Below are 16,832 nucleotides of genomic sequence, written 5' to 3'. Positions count from 1 at the left end.
GTCTACTATTTTATATAGTACACTCTTCAGTCTTTTGGTAGGATTTTCTATGATCTTGTATTTACTACCCAGCATCGGTATAGGTTTATACTTTTCCAAACCTTAGGGATGACGATTATAAAAGATGTGTTACTTCCACTTAGGCATTTACCATTTGTATGAAAATTATGTATTACATTCAGTAAACCCACTTTGATAAGTTCCTTTACAAACTTCATGAATTTGAGAGACCTTCATGCATTCAGAAAGTTCTCTCTTCTAAGTGAACCACAATTCAGATATTTTTATTTTAGTTGATCCTATTTTGTCAAAAAAGTGGTAACATGGTTTCAGTTTGTCACCCTCTGTTTGAAGTTGTTTCCTGGTTAGGTCATGTAATCATTAGTCATAATGTTCTCTTATAGTTGTGCAGCTGACACTATGGCCCTTATATTAGTTTCTCTCAATCTTTTGTGTTTGAGTACTTATATTACTAATTATAATTTTTGCTCCAATGGTTTTGTGTAGATTAAAGTTTTGCATTCTTATCTTTTGCTTCGATGTGTAGTATTGACAAACAAGAACATCATCATCATGTTCTTTTCTTACTTTTCCTTTCCATTCAATTATAAAAATATATTGACCCAACAATTTTGTTTTTTGTTCAAGAAATCTTATATGGTGAAGTTGTTAAATCGTTTCAATAATGTAAATGCTTCAAGTAGTCAGCCATCTACACCTACCTCTACCTCCACTGCTAGATTTGTTCCACCACCATTACAAGTTCCTGGTTTGACACCTACTCCACCATCAATTCCACCTTCATTGGAAGTTCCTGCCTTCACACCTAGTCCACAACAATTTGCTGCTGATCAATGGAGATCACCCTCCCCCCATGTTGGTTCTAACCCAACAACTCCCTCCCCCCATGTTGGTTCTAACCCAGCAACTCCCACAAATATTGCATCACCACCTCCTATAGGGGATAACCCTCCACATTCAAGTTCAGCAACCAATGACTTTGAAGATGTTTCCAACAATCGTCCAATCATTACACCTATTGGAGGAGGGTAAGAAAACATCAATTTAATGTTCCAAGCATATATTGTATTATTCTAATATTTTACTTTTATTTTGGTATAGGTTTTATCCAACAAAAACAACATCCAAAGCAATCACAGCCACCATCAAGCAATAGTTTGACGAGCCATGGGTGACATGGGGACAAATACCTCAGACACAAAGAGATGTTTTCTTTGAGCGTTTTAAGGTACACTTGTGTTTATTTACATTATGTACTACAATTAATTTTAAATGTTAAGGTCCTCAATTATCTTATCTAATATTCATCTTTTTTGTCAACAGAGAAAGGTTTCATGGAGGTCTAACCATGAAGAAAAGGTGAAAAAAAATTTCCACACCAAAGCATCTCATAGATTATCTGAGATGTTTAAAAAATATCGAAGAGAAGGAAAAAAACCTAATTGGATGGGGGATATTGTTTGGAATGGTCTTTTGGAGAAGTGAACATGCCACTTTATAGACAAAAATGTGAAATGGCCAAAAAGAACAGGAGATCTGACAAGGGTGGTTGTTTGCACACTAGGGGATCCATTAGCGTGCATGAGCATGCTATTCGTCTGGTACATATAAATTTATTTTTACATTTCTACTCATCTTCTTTGCTTGCAGTCATAAGAGCTTGGTCGGTCAGTGCATGTTGATGAAATATTTCAGTAGACACATATTCGAGCATCAACAGGAGAATTTGTCGATGAAAGGTCTAGGCGGACACATGTTAGTTTCTACTAAGTCTATTATATTCTTTATTAGGTTCTAAATCTTAGGTCTATCTATTTAACGATAATCATGTATTCATTTAACAGGAAGAGTTTGAAGCAAAATTTTCTCAAATAAGATCTGAGACAGCATCTGTTGGTGCTTCAGCATGTGCTCCCCTAGACCTTGCAGATGAGGAAAGATTGAGGAACCAATGTTGGTTGGACATTGCTGGTGGAAGGTACAAAGGACGCGTATACGGCATTGGAAATGTCAGTGCTCAAGATGACTGTGTCGATAGTTACATACAACAGACACAGGCATCTTCTTCTCAGCAACCGATTGTAGAGGACATTTTTAACCTCCACACATGAGTATCAACCCATGATGACCAACTTCGAAAGATGAACTCTCAATTGCAAGGCTTTATTGGCGTCATAATGCAGTACCTTCCGCCTCCTGCAGTCGCAATTGCACAACAATTTTTTCAATCCCAAAATCAGCCACAAACTAATGTTCAACTGCAACAACCACAACAACCACATCAACCACAACAACCACAACAACCATAGCAACCACAACAACCAACAGATCAACCACAAGATGAAAATGTTTATGGAGATTACTAGTTATGTTTTTAGAAGTAGGGCATCTATGACTCAAACTTATTTCCTCAATAACTTATTTCATGTTATTTGAACTTATTATAATTAACAATTATGTAAATATTATGATTAATGTGAAATGCTTGTTTGTAGGTTTTAAGACTTAATTTATTTGTCAAATTTGTGAATGGATATAATGTGTAGGTCTTGTGAATTGTCTGTTTGGTATGGGCAGGTCTTGTAAATTGTCTATTTGGATATGAGCAGGTCTGGTATTCTATTGAAAATTGTTACTTATTTTGGAGAGATTAACAATTGGACGTAGGGTCTTTTGATTCGAACCAGTATAAAAGTTACCTGTGTAATTTTCCTCTTTCTTTCTCTCCTTTGTTTATTTGTCTTTATTCAAAGTAATTTTTCAATTTCATTACAGAAATTTTTAAAAGCAAAAATATGTTAAAAAGAAGCGATTTTCAATTTCATTACAGAAATTTTTAAAAGCAAAAATATGTTAAAAATATGTTGGGTGCTCCCTTTAAAAGATCAAGCACTACCTATAGATATCAAATGTCGAATGCTGAGTATTGAGTGTAATTTACTAGAGTATAGTGTCACCTACCGATACTTGACTACCATGTGCGAAGATCCATATACTTTCTCCCATTACCATGTACCATATACTACTCCCCCGAAAATATTGATGAATCATGTACTACATTACTTAGCCAAATTTGGCTAAGTCTGTTTCACCCTGCACCTTCAAAATCTCACTCTTCATCTCTAACTTTTTCAAAAATTTCATTTTTAACCTTAATAATACCTTATGTTTTCTTTTCTTTCTTATTAAAGGCAATTTGCACCACCTTAATAATAATCAAATTTTATTTAAAATTCAAATATTATTTAATATAATTTTATAATTACTAAAATATGATTTATATTATAATAATAGTTTATTAAAAAAATAAAAATAAAACAATTAAAATAAAAGATATATTAAATTATATTAAAATATTAAAATAAATTAAATAATTATTAAATTTAAAATAAAAAACAAAATTTTAAAAAAACTTTGTTTATCGTAAAATATGCTACCCGCTTTCAATATCCAATAAAGAAATAAAAAACTTTTGTTTTTATTTAAAATTTAATAATTATTTATTTTAATTTAAAATTATAATACTATTTATTGTATTTTTATATTTTAATAATTATTAAAATATGATTTATATTTTTATAAAAGTTTTATTAAAAAAATTAAAATAATAATACCTAAATTAAGAGTAATAATAATGAAAGTAAAATAATCAAAAATAAAAATAATATTTAAAATAACATTTAATGTATTTAAATATATTAAATTATATTCAAATATTAAATTAAATTTTATATTATAATTTTCTTTAATTTTTATTATTTTTAATTTTTACTTTCATTTTTAATATTTTTTTTTAAATATTTTTATTTTTTATTTTTTTAATATAATTATTATAATAATATAAATTGTATTTTAATAATTATTACAATATAAATGTATATTAAATAATATAAAAATATTAAATTAAATTATTTTTAAACGTAAAGTAATTTTAATAAGTTTAGAAAAAATAAAAAAATATTTATTAAAGTTAAAATTGTAATATTTTAAAAAGTTGGAGTGTAAGATGATAGGTTAAAGGTTTAAGATGAAACACCATTGGTTAACCATCACTTTAGATAAATGGATCATTAGATATCTGAGACTATCCAAACCCATTTAGAAAAGAATGAACAAATATTAAAATATTACTATAAATACAACCGTAATTAGGATTTAACTTTGTTGAGGAAGGAAAAATTAAAAGAGTCAGTGGTGTTAAAGTTTCTCTCCTATGTATCTCTTTGACTTTGTAATTACACTAAATATTTTATTATTATTATTTTTGTCATTATTATTATTTTTTATATTTACATAATCAATTAAATAATTTTTTATGTTTCTTTACTATAATACAATAACTAAAGATATAATTTTGTATTAAATTAATCTACATTAAACAAATAAAAAAAAATAAAAAATAGTGGAATAACAAAAAAAAGATTAAATCAAATTAGTATCTTTTGAAAAGTTGCGTACTGTATTTAACAAGATAAATAATTAAATAAAACTATTTAAATAATAGATAAAATAGAATTAATTAATTTAAATTTTGATATTTTGTAAATTAATATATTTCATTTTAAAATATACCCTTTTTATCTATTAAAATTTTGTAATATTTTTTATTTTAATCTAAATCATGATTTAACTCTAATTTATATTTTTAAAATATATATGTTTAAATAATTTTTAAAATTATATTTCAAAAGTCATCTCAATCAAATCAATTACAAACTTTTCATTCATTTATTTCTAACTTTTTTTATTTTTTTCTTTCAATTTTAATAGCTCAACTTTTTCATTTTGAATTTAGATTCTTTTTATTTATGTTTTTCTTTCAACCTAATATAAAATTAAAATCTACTCAGAAAATAAAAAATGATTTCTGCTTACGAAAAACATTGTCAAACTTTAATATGTTTCTTTGTGATTTTTTAATAATTTAAAATACCATAAAATTTAATTTAATTAATTATTTTACTAAGATTAGTACTTAAATTCATATTTCATATTTTATATTTTGGCTGATGTAATAAAAATATAAATTTATGAGAAATATTATTTTAACCATTAATATTTTTATAATAAAAATAAATAAATGAATGATAATATTTGTTTGATAAGATATTTGGTTTCAATTATTGTTTCACCTATTTCATATCATTTTCTATTCCAAATAGGAAACTCACATAATAAGAAAAAATAAATCATAAAACGACAACTTAAGGTTGCCGACACCTTCAAAAAGTAGTTGTCCTCAGAATTCTTTATCAATCATATCGTATTATATGTTTAAATTAAAATGATTTTCTAAAGTGTAAAAAGGATTTTGTAAAGGAAAAAAAAAACTATAAAAGAACTTGTGTTACACCAGAACCACTTTACTCATGATGTGGACGGGTCTAATGCCAAGGCAATCATGCAACTTCAATACTTTACGTGGATTAAAGAAAAAGTAAAAGAAAGATAAATATTGTGTGAATGAGAAAAAAGTAAAATATAAATAAAAGTTAGTATTAAATATAGTTAATGTAATTGAATAGTCTTTTTATATATTTAACACTTGTTGAAGTTAAATACTTTTAAATTAAAATAAAAATTTATTATCAAATAAAAATTTATCTCAAAAGAAACAATATATTAAAATAAATTATTTTAAAAAATATCTCGATTAAATTTATTTTATTTAAATTATTATAGTATAAATACTTACACTCCAAAATATATATATATATATATATATATATATATATATATATATTATTAAATGACATTTTTTATATAAAACATAGTAAAATAAATTATTTTAGAAAATATCTTGATTAGTTTTATTTTATTTAAATTATTATAATACATTGCGAGTCAAAATTGTTGTGGATAAATTTTATGAATGAAACAATACTTATAGGATCTTGATATCTATCTAGATCATATTCTTAGGTGCGATAATACAAGTGCAATTAATCATACTAATAATCTCATAATGTACTCTAAAATCAAAGACATTAATATTAGGCATCATTTTCTTAGAGATCAAGTTCAAAAAGGAGATTATGTTATAGAATATAGAGATACCTAGTACCAATTAATTGATAAATTCACCAAAGCATTGCCTAAGGAATAATTTTATTGTTAGAGCGGTGCAGTGGAATAGTTGTCAAGAACAACAAACCAAAACTAGGTGAATTGGTTTCTTATCGTAAATTGTACATTTAAATATTTTCTCTTGTAATTTAAATTCCTTTACGATAAATTAAAACAAATAACATAATAAGGAAGAAAGAAAATTGCATAGGTGATTTTATACTGGTTCACATTATAAGGATCCTAATTCCAATTGTTAATCTCAAATGAGAATTAACGATCCATTATCACAAAACCAACAAACTATTACAATCACAAGGAAGTAAAAAAGTTTAAGGTTTAGAACAATTCTCTTGTTACCTCAAGAGATGAAACTCACTTTCGCTGAAAGCCACAAGAGATGAACACCTCCTTTGAATACTTCATGAAGGATGAACACGTCCTTTGAATCTTCACAAAGGATGATAGACTTTAATTAAGCAACAACAAGAACATTCAATCACAACTCCTGTGAAAGTTCTCACTTTATGTCAACACGAAGTTCTCAAAGGCACAACATGAGGGTTACACAAACCCTAGAACACACTTATCACAACACATAACAAAACATATAAACTTTTCAAAATTAATGTATTTCGTATTTTAGAATGTGAGTCTCAATACAATATATAAAGATCTCACTCAAGGATACCTCCAAAAATCTGTTGTCAGATATTTAACGCATGATAATCGATTATCCAAATAAAGTAATCGATTATGTATTTAATGTATGCACAATTATTAAAAACATGAATGAAAACTCTCATAATTGCACGTGATAATCGATTATGGTAAGTCATAATCGGTTATGGGTAATTGAATATCATAAATTGTTAATCGATTATTCCAAGGAAAAATGAGTTTTTAAAAACTTTAAAACACACAATACATGTCATCAAGGATAAATAATACCTTATATATAAAACTACTAAATTACAAAAAACTTTAACAAAAAATAAGTTTTCATAAAGGTATTCTTGCAACTTGAGCACTTGAGACTTGATTTTGAGACATCATCAAAACTTCTAAACTTCATCTTTATGCTAACATTTATGAGCTTAGAAGGGATTTGGAGATATTAGAAATTTCCTAGAGGTTAATTTAAGTTCAAAACCATGTTTTTCAGAAATCCTCATGCAATAATCGATTATCATCTGGTGTAACCGATTAACACTAATTGCATCCCTTAGAAGTGCTTTAGGCTATGGAATTATCGATTATGAAAAGCCATAATCAATTATCATGCAATTTCTGGGTTTTAGTTTTTGAAACGATAATCGATTACCAGAAAAGATAGTCGTTATAATGCTAAAACATGGCTAGTTTTCTTATTTTATGCGAGTTGTGTGTTTGGTTACATAAATAGGAGTCATGTAATCGATTAGAACATCATTCTTAGTGTATTTTGTGCATCAAACTCCTTTCTTGGCTATCTTTCACACAACTCTTTCTATTTCTTTAAGCCATTTGTTCTGTAAATGACTCAATCATCCAAAAGAAAACTTCCCACCTTTTATTTCGTTTCGATTATGGTTAGTACTATATAATAGTAAAAAAAGGAAGTAGATGATATATACTCTATTTTGGGAATGAAAATATAAAATGAATGTTGAACAAAATAATGTGATTGAATTGTGTTGGTTGTTACTGAAACCACTTAGAATCTTTAATTTAAGTTAGTATTACGTGATACCTGTTTGGATAGAATGTGTCCTGAGCTAGAACCTCCCTTAATTTCTGTTGCTTATATGTATTGAACCATTGTCTCTATGGACTGCTTATACTGGTATGTCTATGATATTGACTACTACACAAAATCTGTCAAGTGAAATTACTCGTTTGACTATATTCTAGTTATGTTTGAGTTAATGTTAATGGATTGCTTATATTGGTATGTCTATAATCTATTACAGATCAATTATGTGTATTGTATGCATACTCAACTCGTAAAATTGGTAAAAGCAAGTCTGAAATTGGTTAATGGAAGAACTAGCCATAACTGTTTAAGTTATGTTAGAAATATTATATCTTTTATCTTTCAGTTTATCTTTCAGTTAGTTTGTTATTATTTATTATTTGTATTTTGGGCTTATCCCATATTTTTTTCTATTATAAATAAGAACCCTATGTGTGTTTAACACAAGGGAGATTAATCCCATATATAATTTTCACTATATTTAACATGGTATCAGAGCAGGTTTTCTGATCTCTTCCGGTGGTCTTTGCTGTCTGCCGGTGGCCGGCCGTCATGGCCACCGGCAGCCCCTAAAAATTTTGTAAGATTCATTTTCTCTTCTTCTTAAATCTCAGCACCCAAAATCAGAGACAAGTCTCCTGGGAACCACTGCCTCCTCTGAATCATCGGACCTCCCTCTCTCTGTTTAGACCTTCCGGAGCAGCCATTGCTGCCATCGACGTCTGTCTTCTTCTTGCCGCATGCTTCCACATCTTCGGACCTCCTTCTTCTTTCTGCGTAATTTGCCGTAGAGGGTTTCGCCTCTGTATTGCTGTTCTTGCCTTGTTCTTCCTTTCTTATTGTATTTGCCGCACAGATCTGCTGCGTTTATTGCATCCTTCTCCGCTGCTCTCCTTCATCCACTTCTGAAGTTGAAGTATTTATTGTCTCCTTCTCCGCTGCTCTCCTTCATCCACTTCTGAAGTTGAAGTGTTTATTGCCTCCTTCTCCGCTGCTCTCCTTCATCCACTTCTGAAGTTGAAGTGTTTATTGTCTCCTTCTCCGCTGCTCTCCTTCATCCACTTCTGAAGTTGAAGTGTTTATTGCCTCCTTCTCCATTATTCTCCTTCATCCACTTTTGAAGTTGAAGTTTCACAAGCTTGGTTCACACTTTTGAAGTTGAAGTTGAAGTGTTTATTGTCTCACTCTTGAAGAAAAATCATCTAGTTCAAAACCTAGTTTAGTTATTTCAAGCTTGGTTCATACAATTTGTATGCTCCAGCTAGAGGGGGAGTGTTAGAAATATTATATCTTTTATCTTTCAGTTTATCTTTAAGTTAGTTTGTTATTATTTATTATTTGTATTTTGGGCTTATCCCATATTTTTTTTTATTATAAATAGAGAACCCTATGTGTGTTTAACACAAGGGAGATTAATCCCATATATAATTTTCACTATATTTAACAAGTTATATACTTGCAAAATTGATGTATCGAATCTAAATGTTATTTTATTATTATTATTTTTGTCATTATTATTATTATTTATATTTACATAATCAATTAAATAATTTTTTATATTTCTTTACTATAATACAATAACTAAAGATATAATTTTGTATTACACTAATCTACATTAAACAAATAACAAAAATAAAAAATAGTGGAATTACAAAAAAATATTAAATCAAATTATTATTTTTTGAAAAGTTGCGTACTGTATTCTAACAAGATAAATAATTAAATAAAACTATTTAAATAATAGATAAAATAGAATTAATTAATTTAAATTTTGATATTTTGTAAATTAATATATTTCATTTTAAAATATACCCTTTTTATCTATTAAAATTTTGTAATATTTTTTATTTTAATCTAAATCATGATTTAACTCTAATTTATATTTTTAAAATATATATGTTTAAATAATTTTTAAAATTATATTTCAAAAGTCATCTCAATCAAATCAATTACAAACTTTTCATTCATTTATTTCTAACTTTTTTATTTTTTTTCTTTCAATTTTAATAGCTCAACTTTTTCATTTTGTATTTAGATTCTTTTTATTTATGTTTTTCTTTCAACCTAACATAAAATTAAAATCTACTCAGAAAATAAAAAATGATTTCTGCTTACGAAAAAATTGTCAAACTTTAATATGTTTTTTTTTGTGATTTTTTAATAATTTAAAATACCATAAAATTTAATTAATTATTTTATTAAGATTAGTACTTAAATTCATACTTTATATTTCATATTTTGGCTGATGTAATAAAGATATAAATTTATGAGAAATATTATTTTAACTATTAATATTTTTATATTAAAATTAAATAAATGAATGATAATAGTTGTTTGATAAGATCCACCTATTTCATATTTGAATGTAAATTTTGTTGTTGTTTATTTAAGTGAATTTGGAGATAAATAAGAGTAGATTTGGAAATAAATTTTTTTAATCTATCACGTCAATTAAATTCTACACTAATTCTCACAAATTTTATTTTTAAATTTACTCTCATTTATCTTTAAATCCACTCAAATAAACAACAACAAAAATTCAAATTCTCTTAAATTCCCTCAATATTTTTTTCCAAATTCATTCAAATGAACAAGTTTTAAGAGTTGCCGAAACCTTCGAAAAGCAGTTGTCCTCGTAATTCTTTATCAATCATATCTTATTGGTTTAATTGCTTGCATTGTCCACAGTTTGGCTGCAACGTGTCAAGTTAGTCCATCTTTTTAAAAAAGTTTCAATTACGTCCAAACTTGGTTTAAAAGTGTCAATTTTGTCCAAACGTATGTAAAATTTGCTTCAATCAAGTCCCTTCCGTTAAATCCACATAAACGGACGTTAATTTTTTTTCTCTCTCCTCTGCTTCTTTGCTCTGCTGCTCTGCTGCTATGCTCTGCTGCTCCTTTAGTAAAATGTTTTTCACTTATATTTAATATTTACATAAATTAAATCATGATCATGATGTAACTAAATGATTTTATCTAAATTATTATTCCACTTTTTTTTTACCAATATGCTACATATGATTTATTAATAGAGAATTGTGCCTATTAATTGAAAGAAAAAATTAAAGTTATACAGTATCTATTAATTAAAATATGTGTGTATTTTAAAGTAAAATAATTTTATTAATCTCAAATATAAATATCTATCTTATATTTTATTATCTTAAAACTATTTTAGTAAATAAATTAATTAATAAATTATTTTAAATATATATGATTTATCCTATTATCTTATATATATTTTTAATATACTTTTAATGACGATAAATTATATATATATAATTAACACAAAACGTATAATTCTTTTTTAAAGAAAATGAAAATATGTAGAAACAGTTCAACCAATATTATACCAAAATAAATAATTTTGTAAATACCTTTTTAGTTAAATAACAGAAAAATGAATTATTTGATTTTTAGATAATATTTTACTATGAATTATAATATTTTAATTATATTTATTGTTATTATTTTAATATAATATTTTACTACGAAAAGCAATTATCCAATGAAGCAGAAAATGGGTGTGAAAAGAATACTTTTTGTTTAGATTTAGTTTTCATGTTTTTGTAAGATAAACTAAAACCAAGTATTAATATATGAGAAATGAGAGTTTCATCCACAATCATTACTCTGTGCAGAAGTTCTGTATAACTTAGTCCACGTATACTGTTTTTTTCATTTAATATATATGCATAATATTTTCAAATTTTCTAATAATTGCTTAATGTATTATTTTATATTTTATATTTTATATTATCATTATATTATTTTATAATGTCCAGAGGAGCAGAGCAGAGAAGCAGAGGAGCAGAGGAGAGAGAACTAAAAAATTAACGTCCGTTTTGGTGAATTTAACGGAAGGGACTTGATTGAAGCAAATTCTACATACGTTTGGACGAAATTGACACTTTTAAACCAAGTTTGTACGTAATTGAATTTTTTTTAAAAAGATGGACTACTTTGACACGTTGCAGCCAAACTAGGGACAATGCAAACAATTAAACCTATCTTATTATATGTTTAAATTAAAATGATTTTCTAAAGTGTAAAAAGGATTTTGTAAAGGAAAAAAAAACTATAAAAGAACTTGTGTTACACGAGAACCACTTTACTCATGACGTGGACGGGTCTAATGCCAAGGCAATCATGCAACTTCAATACTTTATGTGGATTAAAGAAAAAGTAAAAGAAAGATAAATATTGTGTGAATGAGAAAAAAGTAAAATATAAATAAAAGTTAGTATTAAATATAGTTAATGTAATTGAACAATTTTTTTATATATTTAAAATTAATCGTTTTTAAAATAAATTTTAAAAACTTATTTGGTATACAAACACTTGTTGAAGTTAAATACTTTTAAATTAAAATAAAAAATTATTATCAAATAAAAATTTATCTCAAAAGAAACAATATATTAAAATAAATTATTTTAAAAAATATCTTGATTAATTTTATTTTATTTAAATTATTATAGTATAAATACTTACACTCCAAAATATAAATATATATATATATACACACATTATTAAATGAGATTTTTTATAGAAAAAAATATAGTAAAATAAATTATTTTAGAAAATATCTTGATTAGTTTTATTTTATTTAAATTATTATAATAAATTGTGAGTCGAAATTGTTGTGGATAAATTTTATGGATGAAACAATACTTAGAGGATCTTGATATCTATCTAGATCATATTCTTAGGTGCGATAATACAAGTGTAATTAATCATACTAATAATCTCATAATGTACTCTAAAATCAAACACATTGATATTAGGCATCATTTTCTTAGAGATCATGTTCAAAAGGGAGATTATGTTATAGAATATAGAGATACCTAGTACCAATTAGTTGATAAATTCACCAAAGCATTGCCTAAGGAATAATTTTATTGTTAGAGCAGTGCAGTGGAATAGTTGTCACGAACAACAAACCAAAAGTGGGTGAATTGGTTTCTTATCGTAAATTGTGCATTTAAATATTTTTTCTTTAATTTAAATTCTTTTACCATAAATTAAAACAAATAACATAATAAGGAAGAAAAAAAATTGCATAGGTGATTTTATATTGGTTGACATCATAAGGATCATAGTTCCAATTGTTAATCTCAAATGAGAATTAACGATCCATTATCACAAAATCAACAAACTATTACAATCACAAAGAAGTAAAAAAGTTTAAGGTTTAGAATAGTTCTCTTGTTACCTCAAGAGATGAAACTCACTTTCGCTGAAAGCCACAAGAGATGAACACCTCCTCTGATTATTTTAAGATTTGCAATCCAAATAATATTTAAACTTCAGATTCACCCAAAATAAGGACTCCTAGGATTTTTCTCCTGAAATAGGAGTTTAAAAGAGTGGTAAAAAAATCGTTCAAAAATAATAATGATAGCTATCAAAACCAAAAATCACATTAAATAGTTATATGCAGGATTATATTTTTGAGTTGTGGATACTTGGTTTTATGTGCAGGTTTGTTTCAGTGTTTCTGGGTTTATGTGATATTGAATGTTTACAGAAACAATCATTTTTTAAAAAAAAAAGCATACTTTAGACCGCGGTTCTAGTAAAAATCGAGGCAAAAAATGGTCTATTGCTTTGGTTCTAGATCCAACTGAGGCCATAGACCCTTTAATTAATCAATTTTAAGGGTCTACGACCTCGGTTAGAACCAGAACCAAGACAATAGACCCATTTTTTTTTGTTTATTGCTTTGGGTTTCTTAAATCGGGGCAAAATCATAACCTTTTTCCTTCGGTTTTTGAATCGAGGACAAAAGTCTTGACTTTTTACCTTGCCTAACTATACCTTGGTTCTACAAACGCTGTTATAAACCCAAAACAACCATTGTCCTATCCCTTTGTTGCACTAGTGAAGACACCATCGTTTGAGAATGCATGAATTTTTTTATCAGTCCACCCATTTCAGGAAGCATGTCACTAATAACTCAAACAATTCTATGAATCTTTTATCAGTCCACCCATTTCTTGCCTTCATATTGAACAATTTTAATATCGCTGACAATCGAATATGCTTAGTGCATTGTGGATACAAAGATTTTTCTGTGTCATTATACATGTTGTCATACACATGAGCGCGTTGGAAGGAATCATGTTCAACATCACGTATCATGTCTTTTAATCAATCACCCATCTTTAAATCAATTTCTTCTACTTCATCTTGAGACTTAGTTACGCTTGGCATGTCTATTAATTCACCATGTCATGTCCACTTTGTGTAGCTCTTTAGGAATCCATCATAATTAACATGCTCCCAAATAACTTTAGTTGGTAGCGTTCACTCATTCAAACAATTAAAACACGGGCAATAGAATCTTCTATTATTGTCTGGAACATTCATCTTGCAAATTCAAGAAATTGTTCTACTGCACTCTCATATTCGTTTGTTGTACATATAAAATTTATCCAATTCCGATCCATGGTTATTTGTAAAAACCAACACCTTTACTTTTAGGTTGAGCTAAGAAACAATTAAACACGTAGTCCAATATGTGAATTGAGCCCTACTACCAAACCACAACATAAGAAATTAATCAATGGATTTAGTTCAATATACCTCACTTCAAAGTATATGAGAGACTAATATCTCCTTCAATGAATTTAGAAATGTATATTATGTACTTGAAAATGTTCTATTTGAAATGTACATTTTGTTCTAGATAGTTTCTGATTTTGAGGCATTTGTTCATGCCAAAACCAATTTAATTTAGAAAACACACAAAAATTTACATCTCACTAAGCATTGTCAGATGTAAATTTACGTCTGACCATGTACAATTAAATGTAAATTTATCTTTGATTGTGTGTAGACAAATAAAAATTTGTGTTTTCTTTTCTTTAAATTGTTCTAAATTTAGGTTGGAGTGAGAAACTCTAACGTAAATTTAAATCGAGGTTATAGTAACAATTCTACATAAATTTAAATTGGAAAAATACTTCGACATTAATTTATGTCACTCACCATTACATCAAACCTATAATAGACGTAAAAACTTAAAATAACAAATGTAAAAAGTCTTGTGTTATTATATAAGAGTTTATTAACTTGATGTTAAGAATGTTACAATTTGATCGACATTTATATTTAGAAACTAAATTGATGTCTTTTATTTTTTTTATAGTGAATCATTTTATCAAGTTCTGTAAGTTTGCTTGTTTAGTTAAAACAACGACACCAATTCGATAATAACATAACTCATGATACTATAAAGTACTACAATTAATACAACTCGTTACGAGACAAAGTTTAACACATCCAAATAATTTGTTACTTTAATCATCGGTTGAGATTGTTATATCTAAAACATGTTGTAATGTCGTTTGGTCATCCGTTTAAATTCTTATATCTAAAACATGCATTAATGTGGATCATTAACAGTAATGTTCTGGAGATAGAAAAAATTATAAAAAAAATCTCTTTTAATATAACCAATTAATAGAAATAAAAATTCTTTAAAATGGCGAAGTTTCATTGTTTTGAAAAAAAAAATGGAAAAACGAGAGGTTATGTGATTTCACATGTTTGGAAGAAGAATGGAAAAATAAAGTTTTTTGTTTTTTATCAGCTAATGGAAAAAGGTTATGGACTAATATTTCATTAATTCGCCATTTGTATTATGAGTTGGCATTAACTTTTTTGTGCTTTAATTTATTCTACTTCAAATCATTTACAAGTTTATGTACAATATGAAGTATATCGATCGGAATTGATTGTCATTAAGCAATTACTAATAGGTCAGATTGCTTTACGCTCTATAAATATACGACATTAATGATTAATTATTGGGTTTGATTATCCAAAATATATTGCAGTAATGGTTAATACATGGATGTGTCTATCACAAGTCTTATAAGTAGACAACTGATGTCCAAGTACAATCATCCTTTTCTATCCTAATAAAATATAGACATCTATAGGAAACATATCTGACTTGAGCGTCGGAGTGTCTTCTGCAGGTCAACAACCCATTGGAGTGGATCACGTTTTCGGGAAGGATTGAAGATCAAAAGAGAGCATAGCAAAGAAGGACAACCGACCCTCGGACCAATTCAACCGAAACATTTTGGCGTCCACCGTGGGGCCAAGCGGCATCCCCATGAAGCCACGAAGAACCAGACGCGCGCTCGGTCTCGACATCGCTACTTCGGATCAACACCAGGTTTTGCAACAAGAGTAAAAATTTCCGTAATAATTCCTAAAGGCATGTCTTTTGTTTTGAGAACTTTCAGGAACCTTCAGTCCTACGTCCAACCTTGAGAGGTTCCCATTTTCATTATAATTTACAAAATATAATATATTTGTTTAACTCATATTTTTGTGAGTAAAAATATCCTGTACAGGAAGGTACAGAGATATGTTCAACCTTGTCAGGTTCTACCAACTCTTAAATTATAAAATATTATGCACAAGATAGTTCAGAGCTGCATTCAACCTTGTGAGGTTCTACTAACTCTTAATTTTAAATTATAAAATATTATGCACATGATGGTTTAGACCTGCGTTCAACCTTGTCAGGTTCTAGTGACTCTTAATTTTAAATTATAAAATATTATGCACAGATGGTTTAGAGTTGTGTTCAACCTTGTCAGATTTTACCAACTCTTAATTTTAAATTATAAAATATTATGCACAAGATGGTTCAAAGTTACGTTCAACCTTGTCAGGTTTTAACCACTCTTAATTTTAAATTATAAAATGTTATGCACAGGATGGATGGTTCAGAGTTGCGTTCAACCTTGTCAGGTTTTAACCACTCTTAATTTTAAATTATAAAATATTATGCACAGGATGATTCGGAGTTGCGTTCAACCTTATCAGGTTCTACTTACTCTTAATTTTAAGGGTTAAATATGTTTTTCGTCCATTAATTATCACACGGTTTTGGTTTTAGTCCCTACTCAAAACTTTGATTGCTTTTAGTCCTCATAGTTTTGAAACTGTTATAAATAGTCCCTAATTTTGGATGGCATTAATTTTTGTT

General features: G+C 27.4%; 1 pseudogene; it reads right to left on the bottom strand.

Moving 5' to 3' along the window:
* LOC148203458 (uncharacterized) overlaps positions 1–14,226 on the bottom strand; it is a 52,842-nt pseudogene extending 38,616 nt beyond the window's left edge.
* Between the last annotated feature and the right edge of the window lie 2,606 nt (positions 14,227–16,832).

The sequence above is a fragment of the Vigna umbellata genome, chromosome 2 (assembly GCF_029865625.1).
Source record: "Vigna umbellata cultivar VRB3 chromosome 2, Vumbellata_1.0, whole genome shotgun sequence".
In the NCBI taxonomy this organism is placed as follows: Eukaryota; Viridiplantae; Streptophyta; class Magnoliopsida; order Fabales; family Fabaceae; genus Vigna; species Vigna umbellata.
This window is presented reverse-complemented; position numbering and strand designations above follow the sequence as displayed.